Here is a 26,530-nt window from a genome sequence, read left to right as displayed (position 1 = left end):
TCGGCGGAAAGTTATATAACTAGTGATTAATATCGACATTGACGACGGCAAGTTACGCTTAAATAGTAAAAAAAGTTAACATATCTAGAAATATCAAAACTCGAACACATGTCATTTCATCACCATGGGAGCAGCCATTTTTAAATTAATAAAATAGAAAGAAACATGCTAAAAACTCACTCATCGCCTAATTGACATTCCAAACGGTTGACGATGACAAATGCATTGGATTGTACTCTTTCCGTTGATGTTTTCAAACTGCACGATCAGACCTCATAAACACTCAAAAGAATAACTATGTAAGAAGCATTTCACCAATGTTTACAATCGTTGTCGAATCACATTACTTATATTATTGCGCATAAAATAGTACGCTTACAGACTGACAGAAAAATCGATACGTAACTCCGTCCAATACGGTGGCATAGAGGTGACATTCACTTCTCTTTTTTTAAATTGCTCTCCTCTTTTTTTTAGAAAAAGAGGAGTGCAAAAACTAAATAAAAGCGGCGTGCATTTAAAAAAAGAGCGGTGCTTCTCTTGTTTAAAATTGCCCTCCTTTTTTTCTATCTCGTGGCCACGAGTTAGCTATGTCGTGGCCACGAGATAGAAAAAAGAGGAGTGCAAAACTAACTAAAAGCGGCGTACAATTAAAAAAGAGCGGTGCAGAAAAAAAGGCATAGTGCATTAAATAAAAGAGGAGAGCATTTTCGTCATCTCGAGATCCCGACATAGCTAACTCGTGGCCACGAGTTAGTCAGCCAATCAAATTGTGCGTAACATGTGTAAATATTCTGTACTCATATATTCTGGTTCCCAGCTTCCACTGTAAACAAATAGAAGCCTGGCATTGGCGGAATCATGGTCGACGCGATGATAATGGTGAGTTAACCAAATATTTACAAATGTGGCTCGTCGGGGTATCATTTATTTTTCAATCGCAATGCATATATTTCATTCTGTAAACGTTCTTCCTTTTTTCGAGTTCTTCCGCATATAAGAGTTAATTAATGTTCCATAACCTGAGTATGTTTCGGACAAGTACACAGATAGTGTAATTTCGGATGTTTGAGTAAATTTGTAACATACTGTATTTGTGATGTATTTTTGAGTAGTGTGACAAATATGAAAGCATTGCGGTGTGGTTATCTTTGATTAACAGTAGTAATGCATTTTTATGTATTCATACCTTTTTCCAGGTTCACCACAGTCAGAATTTCAGACCTCCTTTTCCCAGATTAGCAAAATGCTTCAAAATATCTTTTCTAAACTCCATTAAAAATGGTTCGTGGTTTTCAAGAAAAAGTTATTCATAATTCATAATTCAAATCATTAATCATATTTCAGATTGATCATACTTGGTTCCAAGTAATTGAGTGTAAGTCTGGCCCAGATCACACATGCAGTGCCTGTGCCCAAAAAACTCAAGTACCCCGCATAAACGAGGAAGCAAGAGGGCAATATCAACTCCCACAAGAAAAACACCTAAACATGAACATAAAAGGATTACAGTAAACTGGTGATTATTTTTCACTTTCTAGTACTACTTTCTTTTCTATAATAATTCAATTGTATTTTTATAATTGTGAAATCTCTTCAACCAATTGTAAAATTTGTTGAAAACACAATATATCACTTATATATTAAGTACCAACATTTGGTATATATCACTTATTAAGTAACAACATTTGGTATATCTACTATGGATTTAATATTTGTTAAACATAGGCTTGCTTAATAGCACACTGTCTTGTTGTGTGTATATTATATTTTTGCCATTAATATTAAGTTCTTTGCATTAGGACATGGGCTTAAATTTTAATTCAAAGATCAAATCAACCACTCTTCATTCATATAAACTATTTTTGCACAAGCCCATCAATCCTTTTTCAAGCTTTGCCATTAAACACTCAAATTTTCATGTTTCATCACTGATCTAGGATGAAAAAAACAGACACAACAAATGGTCCATCGAAGAGAAATCTTTTCTGAAAGAATACAGTCAGAAATTACGAAAAGATGGCGAGTCAGAAAACAGTTTCTGGAACAACTGTGCAATTGCCATGAACATGTTTGGTGGAAAAAACAGAACAGGTATTAATGATACTTAAACAGTAATAACATTAGTATATTTTCCTTATTTTGCTGCCAGAGCACTTAATTTTATATTCAGGTATGATACAATGTCATATGAACCATGCTTATTAAATTGAATTTAAAAAACAATCATTACCATATGTCATAAGCTGTACATATGTACACAACAGAAACAGTGATAAATGTAGTAAAGGGGTGGGTGATTTTATAAAATAAAAAATCTAAAACGGCTATCAATCAGATATTTTGTTTTTGTAAAATATATGACTAATTTTGAGTCAATTTAAACTTTAAACAAAATTTTTTTGAAATGACTACTAATAATGTATAAAACACTTTTTAAGAAGTCTATGATATAGAAACATAGATTATTAATGTTTGATAAAATAACATTATATTGTCATTTCTTTTAAAGAAAAAAAAGATTTATCAAGCAATATTATCATATATTATTATTTCTGTTTTTTTTTTTTTTTACTTTTTTTGCTTTAATCAGGTTCCTGCTCTCCAAGAGAAGTTGCAGGGCATATATTGTCTTCTTCATTGAGAGGAAGTATCGTTGTAGAACTTTTAAATGAAATTGAATATGCAGCAAAAGAATGCTACAACAAGGACAGTGTTTTAGCCCAAAAGGATTTCTGTGACCTGGCTGAATTTAAATGGCATGAACTCATTGATGAACTATTAGAGCAACAGCCACTGCTAGCTGATGTTCTCTTGGCTGTGTCTCTACCAACCTCTAAGATAGGGAATACAAAATATGTTCAGAGACTAATACTGGTCATATCTGCTGTGTTTGGAATGTTGATGAATACAGGATACCAGGAGTTGTCGTTACAACTTGTTACATTTTAGTTCAAAAGATAATCGCAATGACTTTAGCTAAAGAACAAACATGCCCAAAATTACATTTAGTTTCAACTGTGTTTCTTTTTTTCTTCAAATGTTTTGTTTAAGCCCAAAAACACAAAATATGACTTAACACCTTGTTTATAGAATGGAATATTGTAAAGTGTGCTATTTATATTTAATCATTTTATGAGTAACTCAAAGAGAAAATTTCATTAAAGAGTTGCCAAACTCAGCTGTGAATGATTGTTTGTTTTATAAAATATTCAATGTATGTATTTTAAATATATCTTTATATGTTTTAAATACTTCACAATATCTAAATACACATACAGTAAAAAACATACCAGGTATTAAAAAAAACTTTCTTAGCCAGAAATTAGCAATATACATGTATAGTTTCTTGCAATTTGATAAAAAAAAACAGTATTAAACATTAAATCGTGTACTATTTTCTTAACCTCAAGTTTGTGAAATTGGGCATTTGAATGTTAATGTGACTGTTCATGACACATGTTTTGTTTGGAAATTAAATAAATCTTTTGGAACATCTATTTAATAGCGCTGACCCAGGCTCTTAAGGTCCTTGATGTTTTAGCTCACCTGAGCTCAGATGAGCTCATAGGATCGATGAATGTCTGTTGTCCGTCCTTCTTCTTTTAACTCCTCTTTGGGATTTTTTCTGCTCATAGATCGAGAAACTAGGTCAGGATGATTGTTTGGAGGAGTTTTAGGTCAAGTTCAAAGACGGGTCATCAGGGGTCAAAAAGTAGGTCACTATGCCATTGACAAATATTGGCTACCTGTACTAAGGTGAGCGATATAGGGCCATTATGGCCTTTTTGTTTTAATTCTACCCTTAACACAATCAGGAATAAGTTTACAAATCTTACAAATCAAAAAAAATATTCTTATTTCTTGTCCATTTCGTTTCAATTTTTGAATAATTGTAGTTCTATATGTAATTAGAACACCATTTAAATTTTATTAATATACCTTTCGTAAAAATGTGTTAAATTTGATGTCAAAAGTGAATTTCCCAGCAGGATTCTCAGGGTTTGTAATTGTTAACTAATAAATAATTTTTAGCCTTATATAGAAGCAAAAAAAAATTGGTCCTGTCTGTAGCCGGGGTTTGAGTTTATAACGCAACCTGGGTTTTACGTTCCAAGCTTTTAATACTATAAAGTATAAATGATGTAAATGATGGCCTGAAACATGAATACAAATCATGTTATAATTAACAAATGACCATTATAATAACAATTTAAATAATTCATTGTAATACATAATAATATGCAATACAATACAATTACAATTCAAGAAAATACAATTATATAAACATAGAATACAGCACTCACCAGGGACCTCAAGACTTATTGTAGAAAGTGGCAATTGGAAAAAATCCTACTACCTCTCACAAGGTTTTACAAACAAGTGACCAAATGTTGAGCTATGATTTAAAATTATATAGATTTGAAATCATCTCACAATAAAAGCATGCACTGTTGGTAATTAAACTCCCTCATACATCACAAAGTATCTCTCACACTGAACTTCTCTCAGTCTTGATTGGGTTAGTATTGTTAAAAAGATTGGTGTCAGAGTGAATACCCTGTTACATACTCCCTCTGTTGGAAAATATGACTCCTGACATGTTAAATATAGAACACAAAAATTTAAATAACATCCTACCATAGTAAACCCCTTGACTATACCAGCAATTGAAAATTACTGTCGTACAGTCTCCACTAGAGTAGACAGTGTTTACAAGGTGCGTGGGAAAATTCCTGACCTATATTTAAATACATCTGTTCAATCAGCTGATGGCTGACCTACTTGTCAGTCCAATGTAAACAGAATGAAGCTCTATAATTATGCACAGTGAAAATATGCAAAATTATTAAACTTAAAATGTTGAATCTAAGTATATACAATAATTGAAATAAAAATTGATAGATTTAAATTATACATTTACTAAAAACAGTCTTAATTTACTGATCAAGGTATTGATCAATATATACTGCTATTTATACAGTGACAGCTGTTAACATAATTTTCTGTATGAAACAGTATTACTTTTATACACTACATTTAGTGATTAAGAGTAATTGAAAATATACAAAAGATGAAAATTCAGCCAATAACTTTCACCAGGTTTATATTTTATTAAACCATTGAACTATGGAAGATATGAACCTGGAAAAGCAAAAATAATTAAAAACTCTTCAAAATATTATAAAATCTGTTGAATTCTAAATCTAAAATGCATTCCCATATGGGTTTTGTTATGTATAATTTAGTTACACATAGTAAATTATTGGCGTGACCCATTCTCCATATCTATTTGGAGGTTGCCTAAGCCTTTTAGGTCGGCCAACTGATTCCTGTTGCGTTGTTGGATATAAATTTAAACATTGGACCTAAAAATCTCCAGTAAAAAACAACAAGAATACAATTAAAAAAAGGAAAAAAGTAAGCCTCATATGGACTCGAACCACTGACCGCTGAGGTCCTGGAGTAAAAAGTCTCCCGCCTAGACCACTCGAACAACCATGCTCATGCTATGAGCGGTTGTATTTTTTTAATGAAATAAGCAATCCTCTTAATTTCCCAAACTATAACAACAACAACAGAACTTTCCCAATTATTCAATCGTTTCGCGTTGCAACGCTTTATAATTCCAAGGTTCTCAAATTGTCAAAAGATGCATATAATGAATATTTTAGAGCATGGTAAATGTTCAGTATTACTATTTCCTCACAAATATCATTGCTAAAACGAAAATTTGCGAATATGAAACATTTTTTGATTTTTTTTTTCAATTTACCAAAACGAAAAGGCCCCTTTAAGGTCAGCCTTATAAAAGATAAATTGCTCTGCTACACAGCAGATGTCGTAAATAAGAAATAAAAAAATGTATCTCGTGACTGTTAGTTTGTTGTTATTTGTTTATACTTCGGTTATGTTTATTTGTTATTTATCCTTAAAGTATTATAGAACTTCAAAAACCAAACACACTGAATTAGTTAAAGCTGAAAGTTATTGCTTCAATCTTGTTTTAATATTACTTACATTTAATGACAATCACCTTTTGACCAAATTGTAGAGAAAAACCAATGAAATTTTTCTAAAATGAAGCAAAACCAAGTATAAGATTTTTCATTGGCTAATTCATTCTACAACATTCTGAAATGTGATGTTTCTATGGGCCTTTAAACTAATTGTTCCTATAGTAAGTTAAACGCACCGACTTGAAACAGGTGTTGTATATTATGAATTATTCACTATATACATTTGTATATAATGTATCCTTATATAATTTCACTTAACAGAATGCCTTTCAGGTAAATGGAAATATATGAAGTATTACCTAAATGTGTTTGGTTTAGCTTTTCAAACCCATTTAGTTGATTTATTTAAGGTAATATTTAAAAAAAATCAAATGAGTTAAAGACAAAAATGTTTGATCATTGTAGGTGTATGACAGACTTCAACCTTTGGGTGTCACTCTGAGCCATTCAGGCATGTTGTATACAATTGATCAGATATCGGGACATTTTAATACTGAATTAATTGATTCCATTGCCAGTGGAAAGAAATTCAGAATTGTTGGGGACAACATTAACTTTCATTTAGGTTTAAGCACTGTCCCAACAAGAGCTGTCTGAGGACAGCGCCGTCGACTATTCGAGTGCTTGACAGTATAACGTAAGCCATCATGGGGTAATATTCAAATTATTCAATAAGGTCAAGGTAATAGTTCAGGTATATTTTCCACAATCTATTGGACATTTGTAAAGACATAAAACAAACCAATAAGATTTTATTTAAAGTTTGATTGCAATTGCTTGGGTGGGAAGTTTGGACGGTCCTTCAAAAATAAAGTAAATAAATATATTTATATATTTTTTAACCATGTTTCAAAGAAAAAAATATTCTTTTTTTGGGTTGGGTGGGGGTTTAGAGGGGGGGATAATGCGGGGTGTGGTCATTTATTAGATGATCTTTCAAAAATAAAAAATGGGGGGGGGGCAGGGATTCTAGGTTGGGGCATGGGGTATTGTTTGGGTGGAATCCATTGTGGTATTCAGGTAAGTGTTGTTTTGTCAAAGTATTAATAAAATCTGATCATAAATAAAGATGTAATGGCAATTTAACTAAAATTTACTCTTGACCTTCACAGTCAAGGTCATTCAAAGGTCAAGGTCAAATTGAACTTGGCAGGTACAGTACCCTCATGATAGTAAGAAAATATTTGAAATTTGAAAGCAATAGCTTTGATACTTTAGAAGTCAAGTGGATCTAAACACAAAATTTAAGAAAATACTCAGGAACTAAGATAAAAAAGGGCCATAATTCTTACAAAATGCTTGATACAGTTGTCTGCTCTTGTTTAGATTGGGGTCATGTTGTTAAAGAAGTTTGCAAAATATGAAAGCAATATGTTAAGGAACATTGAAAATATTATCAATAATATGCATATTCTAAGTGGAAAAAGGGCCATAATTATAACAAAATGCTTGATAGACTTGTCTGCTCTTGTTTATAAGTTGGGGTCATGTCGGTAAAGAAGTATGCAAAATATGAAAGCAATATGTCAATGGACATTGAAAATATTTGGGTGGTACGCAAAACTTTAACATTTGCACGCTACCGGGAACGCCGACGCCGGGGTGGGTAGGATAGCTCCACTATATATATTTCATATATAATAGTCGAGCTAAAAATCTGGTAAAGAAGATTAACACGGAAGAACTGCACACATGGATTTCTCAGAAAGAAATTTAGTGTTATTATGAAATTGGACGTTAAAAAATAGGGTTACATTATTATGCTTAACAGTTTTCAACTTTTTATTCAAATTACATAGAATGTTTGAATTTTAAAAACATTGTTATAGACAATGAATTTTTATTACTAAACTGTTTCCCATAAAGTCAAAAAAAAATATTGTTTCTGGTCACCAGATTGACCCTCTTTTTGTATCCACAACCAATCTTTTTTTATTGACACTTTCTTTAAATATGTCAAAAGTCAATTATTTATAAGTAAGTTCTTTTACATGTAGATTTGATCATTTTTCAACCAAAATAAGCATAGCAGTACAATTAAGAACAGAACAGAAAAGAACTTTATTAGGTAACTCATACTACATGGTATATCGTTACAAACAAATGTTAATTTATAAACATAAATCACGCAACTCCCGTACCATTCTCACACATTTTAACCCATACGCACTATCCTCAGAAACACACAAACATACACACACACTCACACTAACATATGCATTAATTCAACATAGAATATACATTTTCATCAAACATAAATGAAAAATTAATCAATCCAATCAAATATATTTAAGATATTTAAAATATTCGAGGATAGACTTTCCTAAAAAGATGTGAAAATTCAATTAATCAAGGAATCTTGTAATAATAATATGTATGCTTTTAGTTAGACTTCCTTAGTTTCAAAACCAAAATACTGGTTAACTAAAGTTCTTCGGCAGATAGTTGAGTTTCCACAATAGTCCTTCATTTCTCTGGTCATATGTGCAGATGCAATGACTGATTTGTTAAAGAAGAGAATGGCCAGGGCATCAACATGGCTTCTTCCTGCTCTGCCGATCTCTTGTATGTAAGCTGCAAATATAATGTGTATATATATATATATATATATATATATGAAGATGTACATTTTGCTAAAAATATTAGGAAAATTGTTTCTAGTTTTAGGAAAACTTTGTTAATAGGTTATAAACAGCTCCAGAAAAAAAAGGATTATTTGTGTCATGTTTGAGCTGAGAGAACAGATTAGAACTTAAAGCACAAAATAAAGTTGTATAAGCTCAGGTCAGTTTGTTTGCATCAGCAGATCAAAACTTCATTATCTATTATCTTGTTTGTGCTCAATGCTCAATTCTGTGCTCATTGCTCAAACTGCAAATAGTTTTATTGACTTTTATATCTTATATTGGAGCTTAATTATGCTTACATTATGACCAATGTTGTTTAATTCTGTGTTCGCAATCAGAGACGTAGATAACAACGTCTCTGTCGCAATGCATCTGTAACTGACTGGCTGTTGATAACCTGAAAAAAGAAGAAAGCAGTGTAGTGTAAGGCCTAGTTTAAATAATTAGACCTTGGTTACACAGGATTATCATCCCACCAAGGAAAATTTCAAGCATCTGGATTTAAGCTCGCTCGGTAGGCATGCTAGAATAATGGTCATCACAGGTTTTAGTCCTGCATGTGTCATAATCTTTTTCTCTTGTGTACTATGACTATGTAAATTGCTTAGCAGTTGAATTTAAAATATAAAAAAATACCGATTATTTACAATAATAATTATTTTAACTCAGCTTTCTCAGCCATCATAGCAAAAATTGCAAGTACAATAGGACAATGTAAATAGTTCTATTAGAATGAGCAGTGGCTTGTAAAATTTATTATATAGCTGTTTGTTATAAACGAGCATTGATAAAACAATCAAATTAAATGGATGTGCAAATACATGATCGATTTTTAAACAGAATAAATTGTATTATGTAAGCCAAAAATGTACATATCATTGGTAAAAATATGGATTTTGACGGTACTATTACTCTATATAATTAATGTTATCCGAAATTACATTTTCCATTTATTTATCCGAAAACTATTCAACTTATGAAGAATGAAAAATCTCATACAAAATCAATCGTTCCGTGAAAATGAGTCATACCATTGAAATACTTAATTATAATACTGATCAAGAGATAAATAATTTGCACAACGAATCACCTTTAAAAATTTGCTAGTTAACTTACTATTACCATCGCCTCCGCTCTAACTTCGTCTCTACCTGCTGACTCTTCGTATACAAAGGGGCAGGTAATCCAGAATAAACGTTAAATTGACATAACAAACAATTTGATTGGCTGAGCTAAGTCGGGATCTCGAGATGACGAAAATGCTCTCCTCTTTTATTTAATGTACTCTGCATTTTTTTCTGCACCGCTCTTTTTTTAATTGTACGCCGCTTTTATTTAGTTTTGCACTCCTCTTTTTTCTATCTCGTGGCCACGACATAGCTAACTCGTGGCCACGAGATAAAAAAAGAGGAGAGCAATTTAAAACAAGAGAAGCACCGCTCTTTTTTTAATTGCACGCCGCTTTTATTTAGTTTTGCACTCCTCTTTTTCTAGAAAAAAAGAGGAGAGCAATTTTAAAAAAGAGAAGTGAATGTCACCTCTATGCCGCCGTAGTTCAATCCATCACGGTATACTATTATAATGATAAAATATAATAATACATCGCTTTAACAATCTAATAGTAGAAATAATTCTTTTAAACGGAGTTTTTAATAACGAAAGTGAAAACAACGGAAGTTGGATGGATATTCTGTGAGATGCACTTCGGCTCCAGAAAAACAATACAAATAAACTAACAAAGACGTGTGGGGGACAATTTTCAGCTGGAAAATATTTGAAATAGGGTAAGTGATGATATCTCTACGTGGTCATTTCTGTTATTGAGTGCGATCTCTTGCCGATTAATGTTAATAGTTGTTTTACTAGTTGCCACCCAACTGTCAAAATAAGATATGTGTTTTCTCAGGTATGTGAATACACATACCCGGTTTTCTCACCACTGCACGTGGTTTCGACCGATTTGTTTTGCACGTTTTTCTACGGAGCACAGCGATGGCCACGCTTTTAAAATGGGTAGAAGGAATCGAAATATAAAATCAATCGGTTTGCCAATTTCTTTATATTCCTTTACAATTTTATATGTCGTCTGCAATCTATTTCAATTTTAGATGGTTTAAAATTTGCAATTTGGTTGAGAGGTAAATAACAAAATTGTTAAGCCTTTGAAATAGAAGTGTGACTCTTATTATCCACCATACCTGGATTTTTTAAAAGTGGTTACGTTTTAGTTATTTTTAGCACTTCGTTTAGGAAATTTATCCAAAAAAGGCAGTTGAATAAAAACTCATTTGTTGTTTTATGACAATAATTTTCTGCGAAATGTTGCTAACTTGACCTTTTATATGTATATAGCTTTGTATTTATTCAACTTAAGGTAGTGCATATCCTTCCTAACTTTAGATTGAGATTTTGTAAATAAGTGTAAAAATGTATTGGTTTTAAACCAAAATATGAATAAAGCACACAAATATTGAATGTCGAAAATGTGTTTATGTTATTCTATCCGTCTTAAGCTTTAAAATGATATATAGTTTGACCATATTGTACCACATTGAATGAAGAAAAACCAAAGCGAAGTTTTAATGAATTTTATCCCCCCCCCCCCCATGAACCTTAAGCGACTTTATTTTAAAAAAACTTGCATTAAAGTTCTTCCCCAAAATATTGTTTGTGGATTTCTCGTTTAATGAGTCTCAATAATACTATTTTATGCATGGTCAGTTGTTAAGTTGATCGCATTACTATGTTAATTGGCATAACCGGTTTATAACGAGAAGAATAACAACGTGACAACAATTGTTAATTTGCATAACCGGTTTATAACGAGAAGAATAACAACGTGACAACAATTGTTAATTTGCATAACCGGTTTATAACGAGAAGAATAACAACGTGACAACAATGGATCACGAAGCAAGTGAATGCATTTTAGAACCTTATCCTAAGTTCTTTGTTGCGATGTCTCCTACTCGACTGAGCGTTTCTGTTGAAAAAGCATCGCATGAAAAAAATAATTGTTATCACCTACTGAAATATTAATTTGGGCGTTATTATAAAACAGAAAAAACAAGAGCTGTGTTTGTGAAACACAATGCCCTCTACTGAGCTTTGAAGCCGTTTCTACTTTAGAAACAAGATTATATTTTGAATGTAAAGGTGACAGTGACCTTGACCTTTGACATAGTCACCTCAAACCATGTTTGATTGTAGATCTCAATGATATGCATGCACATGTGAAGTCTAAAGAATATAAACCCAAGAGTTTTCATTTAATGAGCAAGGTTAAAGTTTTGGGACAGACACACTCATACAATGACAGACAGACTTATTATGCGAAGAATAATAACGTGACAACAATGGATAACGAAGACAGAAAGACAGGCTGAAAAACAATATACCCACTAATCATTTAATCTGGGGGCATACACATTTTGGAAATAAAAGTTTGTAAGTCATACAAATTGGACTACAGGATAATCCTCGTGGGCTGTCTCAAAAGTACCGTAGTTATTTTGTGTCAAAATGTTGTATATATATTTGATGCAGTGATACATAGCAACACAACCTCACAATGAGCATATATATACATTTAATTTGTCCACCTTGCTGAATTGTATCTCTAATCAGCCTTATCGTGCAATAAACGATGATGGGGGCTCATGTTCAGGTTCATCGGGCTCTTAAATTTTGTGTACACTATCGCCTGTCTGTTGCGTTATCTAGTTAACAGTCTTTCGTTGATTTCTGGTCAATACAACGGGTGTGAAATCTGCCATCTCTGAGAAATTCCCATTGGTTCTCAACAGAAAACGACGTTTATCCTGTATACTGTATATGCTGAGCGTGCTTTAATTATGTAATCGTTAATTATCTCCATAATATTTGCTGGGTTAAGAGTGTCCTTGCCTGGATTCCCCAAAGATTGTTTAACAGTGCAGACACATTTGTTCTAATGGTATCTGAGATGTGTTTGAAAATAGATGCGGTCAGTTGGAAAGACATGGCAAACAGGGGGGCCAGGGGATGGTCTTTTCCTTATTTGGAAAAAGTAACAACTTGTTATAATTCTGGAAGTCAAATGTATAATCCAATCTTCAGTAGGCAGATAAATTTACACTTTGACCCCAAACACATTGAAACAAATGGTATTTTAACCGATCCTGGTACGGAAAGAAGGTCCTTTATAATATATCAAAAGTCTTACGTAATCGGACCTTCGGAAAGTTTGGGTTTTCTTCAAGATGGCCGCCAAAATGACCAACGAAACCTATTAATGATCATATGCAAATATCCACTCAAATTTGATGAGTTCAGTGTCTGCACTTAGGATTCGGAGGCAAAGAACACATTTAGACCATCACACATAATATAAATGTATTATGTTACACAGAAATCCAACATGGCGCAAAAAAAACCCATTGACACAATACGAAGGATGACATATCCATAACTTTTTCACTCAGACGTCATGATTGTTTCGTCAGACACATTGATTTAGAAGACTTTAATTGAATTGTTGGTGTCACTAAGCTGTTGAATAAACATGAAATCCAATTGATGACATTCAGCTGCCAACTACCACTTGATACACAATCAACTGTGTCCATAACATTTATTTCAGCTCCTCAAATTGTAGTCCTCCTCCTACTCAATAACGACTTTTTGTGAATTGTTTGGAGTTTTCAGTTTGGCAAGGGCTACATACAGCAGTGCAGGGAGTGCAGGGGAGTCCATAGCATCTGCACCTGCATCGAGAGGATTTACATCCTACAGAAAAGTTACAATGGGTGATTTTCACTTGTTCTTCAGGTTCAGCCTTGTTTTCGGTCATGATTGAAATTATTTTGTCGTTATCCTGTTTCCATCCCAATTCAGTCCATTTTTATATTATTTGTCATCACCATCAATACAATTATTTGATGTATACACGTTGGCTATGGAATACTGTTGCATTTGATGTTGGGGAAGTCGCTCAGAAGTGACGAATGTTTTGGCAGTAGCCACTTTCTTTGTTAACATGTTATGGCGCAGTGATTATAGGAAATCATTTGACTTGGCACCAAACAGATTAACCCTCAAGCATTTGCCAAGATTTAATATGTCTTTTTGAGACTCGTTTGGTAAGCAGGAATGCACTAGCACGTGACTTCGTGGTAGGAAGAGGTTTTACTAATTTCCGAACAACTTACATTTTCCGATGCCGAAAATACGAAAAAGGAATTTGATTTACAGCATAAGTAAGCATGAACAAAGAGCAACTCATTGCACAAAATTTCTATCAAAAGGTGAATATTTGTATATACTTTGTGTTTGTTTTACTGTTTGTTTACATCACAGCTGAAGTAGATGGTCGTATTTTCCGTTTCGGAGTAATGCAGGAGCCAGATGAGCAAATCTGTATCATCGCCCACCAACGTTGTAGTTCTATGACGAGATCGTTCCTCTGTTGCTTTGAAAATATCAACGTCTACATCCCCTGTAGACAAACCGACGTAGCATTCCCCTTTTTGTTAATGCTGTGCTGATAAGAGCAATCATACCTGCCTAGTTTTTGTCACGATTCAAAATGTATGCCTCAGTCTCAGTCTAAGCAAACACTTATGGCACCCATACCCCGTTTTAGACCAAACACATCATTAACACTAAAACATCGGGACAAATTAGACAGCATTCTTCACAAATGTGTGAAAGATCATACACGTGTTCAATGTTATATATCCCTTTTTGACAAACAGTTAGATACAGACATAATAAATAACAGAAAAATATTCAGTTCTGACTAGGTAAAATAACGCGAGAATGTGACAGGGAATCGTTCCTTTTTCCGAACTGGTCTGCACTTGAGATGTTCTGGAGCTTTGCGTCTGTATTCAATCCTATGTGTTAGAGAGCATAAGAGCCGCATAAGGACCTCGGAAACAGGTACCGGGTTGAAATATGTTAATGTTTTATCTTCTGAATGAAGACACGTGAGTCAATTAAATGTTTTAAGATGTGTATTTAATTTCAAAAAGGGGACGTTTGGGTTATGACTGTAGCCCAACAAAGAAAACAATTCTGCATAAATTAAAACATTAAAAAAGGAATTGTATCTAGTTCCTATGTCGTAATAGTTATCAGAGAGAAAGTCTAGATACATGTTCTATACCATACTTTATTCATTACATATTTACAACAGGAGGTTATCCGTTCTTTTACTTCGGACAATAGGAAAGTAATTCGCAACTGTGTTGCAGACATAAACGAGGAAATTCGGATCTAAATTCAACCAATGCGAAAGACGCAAAAATCTTGTCGGACACGAGGTCCGATAACTTTTAAAATTTGTCGGACCTCGCCAGATTTTATCGGACCTCGTTTTTCGTCCGTGCCGAGACAAGTATGTTTCGCCGTTTTATTAAAAGTTGTTAAATTTTAAATGCCGCTCACTTTCCAGCCATATCATGATATCAGTAAGAAAGCGTGATTAGCGTTTATTTTGTATTAATATTAGTTTCATATCTCGACTTGACTCGCTACGAATTTTATTCGCGGGAGCTGTAATTTTGTGATCCAGCTAAGAAATTCCGTAGCAAGTAAAGTCGATATATAGAGCGAATATTAGTACGAATTAAACGCTAATCACTTTCTTGCTGATATGGCTGAGAAGTGAGCGGCATACACAAATTACAAAAAGTAATAAAGGGTATAACACGGCAAAAATTGCTTGTCTCGGCACGGACGTCGCCATCTTGACTTCCTTTGACTTATACTGTTCACACAAGATAAAAATATAAATTGAGAATGTAAAAACTGTTTATTGAATCTATTGGCAATGAACAAAACAACATCACCACACATTGAAATAAAAACGTTTAATGCATGTTGATTCCATCCTGCAACGGTCGTGTGGTTCCCCGCTTTCTATTTACGATCATCACAATGCTCGAAACCAGTAAAATTTAATTCAACCATGATGTCATTGATGCGTCGCCTACGTCACGAAACAATGTGCAATATTTAACTGGTTCTAAGAATCGCGCTTGGAGTTTGTTACGTCACCAGCAAAGACAGCCAGTTCGACTGGTTGGAAAATTGATTTTAAAGTTAAATAATCTATCGAAGTAAAATAAACATGAATTAGACCTTTTTTTAATATTCCTAGTTTCGTGTTCATTTTTAATCAAAGTTTTACATATTGTTTTTTTTTTTTTCTTGTCGGACACGAGGTCCGACAATTTGGGAAATATTATCGGACCTCGTCGAATTTTATCGGATTTGTCCGAGGTCCGATGTCTTTCGCATTGGTTGCTAAATTGCAGCCATATCAGGGAAACATTTCATACCTATACACCCTTTCAGTTATTCGCTTTTACTAGTGTTAGAGTTGTGTCCCTTAGCCGGATGTGACGTCAACGGGGGATAGAAATTCGCCAGAGAAAATAAAATTTTACTGTGTCGCTGAAGAAATCAACGTCTTTAGCACAATATATGCGTAAGTTGCACACATGTTTTATTTTTATTATTTTATTGACGCATATTAAAGCTATCGCTTGTTGTATATTTACTTTTAAGTACGATGAAGTGAGAAAAAATGCATTAAACATTCCGTTTTGTCAAGACACATTTCATGTTCGTACATATACCATTACACCTGGATTGGAACCTAAAAGTAAATATTGTATAAAAATGCCAAATTTTGAAAGCAAAGCGTATTACGAGTTATTTTCAGAAAGTTTATATTTGTAATCATGATTTTATCATAGGAATTATATGATTTCGGGGCTTTTTTTATTCTTAAATAGAACTAGAAAGTAGAAGAATGTGAATGAAAACCAATCACGAGAACGGGTCATTTAACTTTCATGTTTTTTACACCAAAATCTCTATATTTATAAACTTTCAAAACCGAAACTATCCTTTGTTTCTTTGAGTGTTTGACTGAAGTGTTGAAATAATATAAAAATCAGCTGCAAAAAAAGCATTATATGTGGGTTTTTTTCAGGAATCATCCCAAATGCTATGTTCAGAAACAGTGAAGTACCATGGCTGAACCAGATCCTGTAACAGAAAAGAAAGTACAACAGTACACGACTGTGATTGTCATAAGGTTTGTTTTTTTGTTTAAAATGTGAATTCACTATAATAAATACTCCTAAGTTTATTATTAATATAATTATGCAAATACATACACATTGGTGGCATGAATATATCCGGACATAGTCATGTACCATAAATACACTCTAATAAATATTGACTCGGTACAGAGACCCAACATGAAAGCATACAAGTTCAGCTGTCAGGTTTTAAGCATTATTGCCACTCTAAAAAAAAACATGTAACTTACACTACATTCAGTATCGATCATATTTATTTCAAACCATTTTCTAAAAAATTAATATGATGAATTTTGTATGTTGTATAAGTAACATGATTTTTTTCTAAAGAAGCAATAATGCTTAAAACCTGCCTTTTTATTTTTTGTAGCTGTATGCCAAGGATGTCCCTGGCGCTGTTTTACCGCAACTTCAACCAGAAAGATGCAAAGTTACAGAGTTGCGAATATGGTTGAAATGCCGGGGACAAGCTGTGAAATCGAATGAGACAAAAGCCGAACTTTGCTTGAGGTACCTATTTTATATCGCCTTTTCAGGCCTTTTCCTGGTGTATCTACGGGTCAGTTAAACGGACCCATTCCCTAACCTAAATTGTAATTTGAAAAAAATAATTCCCAATAAAAAAGAAAGAAGAGGTTATGATTATTTTAACTCAATTATATGTAAATGACATCTAACAAAGTACATTACCATGAATAATATGATTTTTCATCTAATTTGAATGATTGTAAAGGGTTATTTTATATTAGTTTTTCCCAAATCAGTTGATTTTTGGCACGAAAAATTCACAATCCTGCAATTGCTTTTTTCCCAAAATGGCCAGGAAAAAGCCTGCTTTTTATATTAAAAACGCACATTCATGTTGTGAATTTTTTTCTATGTTTCTGTCAACCAGTCTGTTAAAAATAAGTTTTATCTGTTTAGTCAGCCTGACTCGACCACACAGCATATAGTACTTTACAATGTATATAACATGCATAGTGACACACAGCTTTCTGCTTCAATTAAAATCCCTGACATAATAAGTTACATTACTCTCTTAAGTCTGCATTAGAAATTGGTTGCCACTAGTTAAATTGTCCTTATACATTTTTTGGTCACAAAGAAGGTAGGGGTGGCGTTTATTAGGTGGAAAACGAGTATCTGAAACAGACTCTGGAGTAGTGCTTTTTTGTAACACCTTAAATCTTAATGTTCTGTTACAAAGTTTAAATCTTTACTTTTATATATTTTCCAGGGTAAAGAAATTCAGTGACAACCAGGATAACATCCTAATTGTGGATCCTTATCCAGACCAGCCATTTGCAGCTAAGCAGAAGTCGTACTGTATGAACTGTCAAGGACAATCAACAGTGTCAACAGCGGAAGAACATCTTAATTTGGAAGAATGCACATGGACCCAAAGCACCAGACCGATCTTCAAAGACTTTTCGTACATGAACATTCTGGAATGGACCAAAAGTTCTGGTAAAGGTTCAAAACTGGGTGTTGAAAAGCCTATTCAACGTGGCTATGTGTTTTTTCATGACGGTTATGTATTCGACACATGGACATCTGAACGTAACAGTTCAACAATTGTTAGATGCAAGTGTTTCCGCTCCATGAAAAACCGGTAATCAGAAATAAAGAGTATTGAAATAATCTAAATTATATTTGAAAGTATTCAATTTTGTGTTATTTTAGTGTCAGTATTTGTGAGATACACCTCAAATCACATTTATTCATTCAATATAATCATAGGATCTCAGCTCATTTTGGTGCAATACCTGTATCTGAATGTTTGTAATTTTCAGATTGTGTTTCCTTAAATTAGTTTATGATTTCTAGCTTTCACATGTTGTCTTTCATCATTAATCTTACAATTAATGATACTTCATACTGTTTTGTGATGAACTATGCTACTCAAATGTGCTTATCTTGCATTATTTCTGTTGTAATAAAGCTTATATCATTGATTACAAAGTGTTTTTACTCAAAGGATTACGCAAATCTGTAGCAGAGTCTTAGTGAAATAGTTGCTATGGTGTCTGCTAAGCAACCTGGAGCAACCAGTTTCGATCCCCATTGAGAATCAGTAATGGTTCTTCCCAGGAAACGAACTTAAGTACTGATTTGTCTCAATATGCATTGGACTTTCTTAGTTTTACCTAATATTTCCCAAAAAAAAACTAAAATTTCTATTAACAAAATTATTTATTCAGTAGTCATACAATCAAAACAAATTAACAAACATGATTAAAAAGATGTATATACAATTTTTATGTAAAGGCCACACACCTTATTTGGCATAGTAAATTTAAGTATGAGTGACATATTTTATCTATGCCAATTAGAATATATCTGGTGGTTACAAGGTAGAAATCCATCTTTTTTGCACTTTACAACTTAAAAATAATCGCGTTTGTCGAAATGGATGTGTACGTCTGGAAATCCTACTTTCGGTTTTAAAAGCAGTACTGTTTGAAAAAAAAATAACTTGCTATTAAACTAGGCTATAGATTTAATTTTATTATGCCAACTAGAATATATCTGGTGGTAACAAGGTAGAAAGCCATCTTTTTTGCGCTTTAAAAAGTTAAAAATAATCGTGTTTAATATAGAAATCCTTCTTTCAGTTTTAAAAGCAGTTATTCCTGTTTGAAAAATAATAAATTACTTGCTAACTAGACTATAGATTTAATGAAAATTTTGCACACTTTCAAATTGCATCTATATGAACATGTACTTTATTTCAAGGTGTGTAGCTTTAAGTACTCTTTAAGCATTAATCTGTAACTAAATCAATGCTTATATCAAGATAATTATCAAAAACTTTATACAAAGCCAAAAAATGTACAAATATTACATGAACAGCCAATGGTTTTTCATTAGCCTACATGTAGTATGATGTACACGAACAACAAATGTTCATATAAATGGTATGTATGTTAAACACCAGGACATGGTATAATTGGGTCTTGGAAAAGAGTGAGCAATGAGCAAACTGTCCAAATTTGATTAATTATCCCAAACAGAGAAACCAGAATGACCTGATCAAATATGTGAAAACTTTTAATCTTGTTAATTGCACGTTCCACTTGAATTCGCTTCAACAGATGTGGTTTGTTCTTCCAGCAGTCGAATAGTGTAGGGATGGCTCCTGGTTTTAGATACCTCCGCTTAGTAAATCCAGATTCATCAAGACAGTCACGTTCAAAATGGAGAAAACAGACAACCGTATTGTGACTTATCTGAAAGAAAAAAAAAAAATAAATAAATATGTGTGCTTTTTTTTAATCACATCAACACTATTTTTCTGACATGAAAATGTATAGTACTTTACATGTTTTATTTTTCTTTATACAAAATCATTTAAAGTTTTACTGAAACCACTAACAACTGACCTTAAAATGTCTGTCTTCATCTCTTCGTATTTTATTCAACCAAACAGCTTGAACTGGATCATCTTCAGCTGGAAATGCATGATAGCTGGGCTTTCCATGGCCTTCTAACAATCCTTAGCCAGTGGTGTGACATTTGGGCACACAGCAGATCCTGTTAGACTGAAATTTTATGAAGATCAACTAATAATATTAAAAAAAATCAAGTGAATAACAACTTTACCAATTATTTTGGATCATTAAAATCAGTATAACAAAGTCCACAAACGTGGTTAACAAATAATAAGATGTGTTTTTATCCTATTGGTTAAGAATTTCATTTTATTTGTATTGATATTAATTATTATATGTCTATAAATGTTTTATTCCCAAATGTTATTTAAACAAATCAATTGACTAAACAATTTAATTTACCTTCAACTTCTTCTCGAGTGATACAGTAATGTCTTGAATCTGTTTTCCATCCGGTTTTGAGTCGAATACTGGTGTTGCTGTGTAAAACTGGACAGCATAGTCGTGGTCATTAATCTGTTGAACAAAATTCTGTTTCATAACATTCATGATAACTGATTCATTGTACTTTACACATTAATACACATTAGGCCGGGTATAGCTTAGTACAAGCTCTAATCAAACAAATAGCTTTTTAACAAACCATATGTTGCATTGGATGCCGTTGGCTTTCAATTTAAAAAAATGGTCAATTGGTACAAAACGTCAAAAGCACGGTATGACTAAGACCAGTACGAGCGTCCTTTAGTTGCTTCAAAATATAAATGCCAACGAGTGTTCATACTTTGACGAATACGAAATGTCCTTAGATAAAACAAGTCAATATTTCCACCTATTTAATCTATATCAACATTTCTGAACAGGATTTATTTCAGTAAAAAATCCTTCGTTTGAACGTTTCGTCCTCGCGAAAACATATAACAGACAAAAACAATACCGCTGCTTTATCAGCATTATAAACCGAATATCAAAATTGCATAAGAAAATAATAAATTATTAATAATAAGGTCAGTACAAACCTTTTCGTTCATATTTTAAGTCCATTTACACCGTTGAAAACACACATTGTCAAACAGACATCTCTTTGTTTGCTTACAGTCGATAATCGGGTATCCCCGGATGACGTCATTCAGGGGAGGTAATTATAATCAGTTAATAACTGAAAGGGTGCTTGTGAATCATGGAAGGAAATTGAATCTTCCTTGCAGCAGTATAAGAGAGGTAAATCATGGTGACATTAAGTAGTAAAAGGGAGACAATATAAATATGCACGGTGCAGCTGCTCTAATAAAGGCTGTATTTGCAACAGTCTGTGTGAAGTTACTAATATTTATATTCAATACGCAGACATCTTAATTTAGTGGGGTAATGATGCTGTTCTACTGAAGACGTAAAGCAGAGATTATTCATATTAACATAACAGTCTTATAAGGGAAGCAACCCGTACATACATGTACCATCGATGATTGACGGATGGTTGACCATCCTGGAATCAACCATCTGTTTTCGGTGCGATTTCAGGTTCGTCAACACGTCATCGAATGTGCGAAGGTAGTTCTTGTTGAGTTTCGCAACAAAATCAGAGCGCTGAAAGGTTCATTCGATTACTTTATGTAAGTACTTGTGATGAACGTTTCTGCAAACATTCATCGAACGTATGAACAAAGTGCGTAAAATTTAAGCAATTTAAATTATTAAATAATGATTAAGTCTGATAAGTAGTTTCGCACAAATCAAATGACGGCGCTGGTGAAATATGTTTTTGTTATATTATCCCAAGACTACAAACCTTGTTTATTCGTTGTTCTACATTAACTTAACGTCTGGCACCTCTGTTGTGACGTCATGTCCGTCTTTCGTTCACTTTCGAAACCCGCCGTCCAGGACCGAAATCTTGTTGTGCCTGAACAGCTAATAACGTTCCGTTCATTTGAGTGAAAAGATATTAAAGAAAATAGTGCGCAACAAAGCTTATGGTGGACTAATGAAACTCTATTGAACAAAATCATTAAACAAAAAAATAACGGGAGGAGGTCAAAATGATAGTAACAATAGCTATGCACGTCACTTTAAAATAGGAGGTTATGGTGTCGTGTTCTAAGAAAACTGGGAATAATGCATTTGCGTAAAGTGCGCAGGCTAATCAGGGACGACACTTTCCGCTTTTGTGACATTTTTCGAATAAATGAAGTCTCTTCTTAGCAAAAATCCAATTTAGGCGGAAAGTGTCGTCCCTGACTAGCCTGTGCGGACTGCACAAGCTAATCTAGGATGACACTTTACGCACACGCATTATGCCCTGTTTTCTCAGAAAGCGACGCAATGTTCACTTGGTATACGCACCGGAGCATCCACCACGCCCTGTAGGCTGAAATGGGTCCCAAGCGGTCGTAGGCGACAACGTGGGTGTCAGGCCACACCCCTAGACTCTGGATGCAGTCCGTAAAGCAGTTTGTGTCCGGGAGATTGAACAGGATCTCGGGGGTGCTCGTAACTTATTTGAAGATGTCGAAGTGAACAGAGTTTGGGATGTGACCCCTGAAAAACACGAGAGAAAACCATGCACAATATAAACTAGAACTTGTCACAATAGTGACAAATACCCCTTTATTCCGCATGCAGTTATAGGTAGCAAGGTGTAGCATTGAACGATGGGACACTCGGTCTTTGCGATTTTTTAACCCAGGGACATTTTTTAACAATGTTTGTAGATAACAATAATGATTTTACATACAAAATATTAAACATTTGGGCCTTCAGATGTAAGTTAACAAACGGACATATATTTTGCAATTTTTAACATACGACGATACGAATCGCGAATACACAACCATGCCTGCAAGTGCGAATGGTGTACGTGTAAAAGTGTAGTAGAACGCCTGCTTACATGTTTGTGTCCATGGAGAGACAGGCGGAAAGATGTCCATTGTGATTCCAGTATACCTCCTCTACTTCGTAACGCGGGGGGGGGGGGGGGGGGGGGGGGGGGGTTAAAAATATAAAAAAAAATCAAAATGACTGAAAACAAATATTAATCACAGGCAAGGGATTCTCCACATTTCAGCAATATTACTTGCCGAGCTGGGCTAGATAAGATGCGTTACATGACCTGTTTGGGTATATTTAATGAAAAAAGGTATACGGTCATTCATCCAAATTCTGATTTTAGTGGAACATTAATACTTTTTAACACAAGTTCGAAACGTACTTTTATTTTCATTCAACTGATTACGACATTTATGACGTATCTTGTGTGACTTTATTTATGTGACGAAACACACTGCTTTAAGCTAGACACTCTTGATTTTAGGGACAATAATTCGAACGCTGTTTTATTTAATAGTATAAAATTTATTTTTAAAAAGCATCGAACGAATCAAAAACGTATTTCGGTTTGTGTTTTTGTAATGTATAATAGAAAACTTAAAGTTCAAGAGGAATAAAATAAATCACTCCGAGCAGTCATTCGATTTTGTAAAACGTTTTAAAAGTGTAGTTTGAATTAGATAGATTAGAAAAGATAAATGGGTGGAAAAACCGAAAATGGAAGTGCATATCGTTGTAATTGTATTATTATAAGCATTGGATTAAAATTGTCATCGAGGTAAGATTGTCGTTTATTAAATTTTGATGTTGGATGACTCCTGTTAAACTTAAAGCTCAAATAGTGTCATCAATCGAATCAACAGTACAGTCTTAGATGCAATCGATACTTTTTTAATCATTATAATACGTTTAATTATCTTTTTTTTTATTCCGTCAATGTGTGGCTTAATTTTAGTAATCACCGTTGGAAAAGACTGAATACGGACGCCAGTTTGTTCAGTTGACGTCGCGCGATCCGATTCTTTTCTGATATATAAAAATCGGCCTAGATACGAATAACGGCCCGCTCGCGACGTCATTTTGTTACTATTTGTAGTAACACAATGTAATATTTGTAAAATAACAAAGTGTTTGGTGATTGTTTGTATGCATTGCCATTCTGCTAAATGATATCTATAAACCCATGACGTGTCATGATGAAATATTGTATATTATATAACTCTTATTTTAGAAAGTGCATGGTTGTGGTTTTTGTGCATTGAACTTCCCCTCATTTTTATCTATACACCCACGAAGGTTCAAGTTGGAAATGTATATAGTTTCTGAGATATAGCCTTGAAAAGTTTGTGACAAACGAACTGACGGACGGAAATACAACACCAAAACAATATCCCTCCGCCTCGATTTTGAAAGAAAACGAAATTGTATTTATAAAAACTTAAACATATAATAATAACTTGGATGATGATAAGTCGAGAAAAATTATCGTCAAAATTACCATAATTACGTTGACATTGTATTTAGGAACTTTCTCCCTCGTTCGTATATGAATGTTGCGTATCATTCGCTTTTATTTGTTCATGTCATTCCTATGGAGTTTAAGAAATATAACACATGAGTAAGTTATCTGTGCAATTTTATCTGAAGTGTTCCTTAAATTTGCACGCAAGTACTTGTTGTTTAAAACCGTAACAATTGCTAGTTATTAAATATATCCATCCCCGTAAATAATTCTGAAACATAAAACAAGTATGATCGCGATATATACCGAGCAGCTAGAGATCACAGTTTCCCGCCAAAATGCGCCTAATGACCATGATAGCAACAGGCCACTTTATGACAGTTACAACCACAAAAGGGTCACATTGCAGTGCACTATCCAACAATAACCAAAAACCCATAAAACTCGAACCTTTCGCTTTAAACTAGAGTTATGGTCCTTTCTCTATCACAACGTATCACAGATTTGGGTAAACAAACATTTATCAACAATTGTCATACTGGATGATACTGCCAATCAAGTGCTGCATACCCACGAAGAATGAGATCCGCAGGAAGATCAAGCTTTTGAAGAACAGCAAGTTTGCGGGATCTGACAACGTACCGGCAAACGTGCTTAAGGCTGACGTCAAGATCAGTTTGGAGCTACTCTTCTCGCTCTTCATCCAGCTCCTCGAGAAAGGCGACTTCAGTTCCTGCTCTAACTACCGAAGGGATTATGCTGTCGTCCATCTCATAAAAGGTGCTTAAACGCATCCTGCTAAATCGAATGAAAGACGCTGTAGACCCGCATCGCCAGGACCAAAAAGCCGGCGTCCGAAAGGAGTGATCGTGCACAGATCAGATCGCATCTCTAAGCAACATTCTTGAAAAAAAAATCCAGCCCTGAGTGGAAATTACCCGTCTTCGATTACTTCATCGACTATGAGAATGCGTTTCGATAGCATTGACCGGCTCTGCCAGGTCCCTCTAGAGACTACTTAGATACTTTGGAATGCCAGAAAAGATCACCGAATCATCAGGACGTCTTGTAAAGGGATAACACACCGCTTTTATGGAATTTTTCGTTTAAATGATGTCTCGTCTTAGCGAAAATCCAGTTTAGGCGGAAAGTGTCGTCCCGAATAAGCATGTGCGGACTGCACAAACAATTGTCATACGAGGAATTTATTTAGCAAAACAAATATAAATAAATATTTTGATCAAACTCCTAGATTATAAAATTCCTCTTCAACGCCGCCACACGCATGTAGTGTATGTCACGACGAAGACAAATCCTACCAAATTGGGATAATTTATAGTTGGTAGGTATCTCCCTTTCAAGGATTCAAACAAATTACGCAATGAAATGTGTTAAGATCTCTACCAACGTTTCAGTAAAAATAAACGTTGAAAAATACCTTATTTGTAAACCTAGTGTTAAGCTTGTTCTTTCTTCTTCTCGATAGCCGCTACACTTGGAAACCGGATGCAGTCCCGGATTACCCATAAGGCAGAGAAGGCAACTGCATATGGGCCCTGCTTTGTTTGGGGCCCCACGAGACCGTGACAAAATAATTGTGTACTATACTTTCTTAGTCTTATCTCAATTCTGGGTAAATAGTTAAAAACGTAAATATACAGACTGCAGTTTTCTTAAATACTTTTATTTAGGCGTATCGTTAGTATAATGACATGTTATACCTAAACAAGTACATTGCCACATGTAATGTCTTGTCAGAAGTGGCACTGGTAGGCTAATTGAAACGAGTGAAATCGGCTGTGCACTGACGTTCTTGTAGGAACTAGGCCGACTATGGACCTGGGGTATGGCCGCATGGACCCCAACATTTCACTGCCTATGGATCTCCACCGGAGTAATCCGGCACTGAACCGAGGCAAGTATGCAACTGGTGGTCTTCTTTAGAGCCTCTATCCGTCCGTACAGCTTCTCCTGCAGGCTCACATTTGCCGGCCATACATACATACATACATGTTAGTGTTGATGTGTCGTATGAATAGACATCGTTGCGGGAAATTAAAATGGAATTGAATATGCAAACAAAATATAGAAACGAGCATTTTGTATC

The 26,530-nt window shown here is 34.1% G+C and overlaps 1 protein-coding gene and 2 long non-coding RNA genes across 3 annotated transcripts in view; 1 reads left to right on the top strand and 2 right to left on the bottom strand.

The window, feature by feature from the left end:
- LOC127839937 (zinc phosphodiesterase ELAC protein 2 homolog) overlaps positions 1-26,530 on the bottom strand; it is a 424,675-nt gene that overhangs the window by 314,153 nt on the left and 83,992 nt on the right. The window lies entirely within an intron of this gene.
- LOC127839127 (uncharacterized) lies at positions 15,978-18,698 on the top strand. Its single transcript, XR_008030170.1, has 4 exons — positions 15,978-16,121; positions 16,632-16,736; positions 17,114-17,253; positions 17,981-18,698. It is a non-coding gene; the product is annotated as an uncharacterized LOC127839127 (long non-coding RNA).
- On the bottom strand, positions 19,404-21,299 carry LOC127839126 (uncharacterized). Its single transcript, XR_008030169.1, has 4 exons — positions 21,155-21,299; positions 20,538-20,651; positions 20,127-20,285; positions 19,404-19,973 (listed from the first exon to the last, which is right to left on the bottom strand). It is a non-coding gene; the product is annotated as an uncharacterized LOC127839126 (long non-coding RNA).

Source organism: Dreissena polymorpha, chromosome 7, assembly GCF_020536995.1.
Source record: "Dreissena polymorpha isolate Duluth1 chromosome 7, UMN_Dpol_1.0, whole genome shotgun sequence".
NCBI classification, from domain to species: Eukaryota; Metazoa; Mollusca; class Bivalvia; order Myida; family Dreissenidae; genus Dreissena; species Dreissena polymorpha.
Note: the sequence above shows the minus strand (reverse complement) of the source record. Positions and strands in the feature narration are given on the sequence as shown.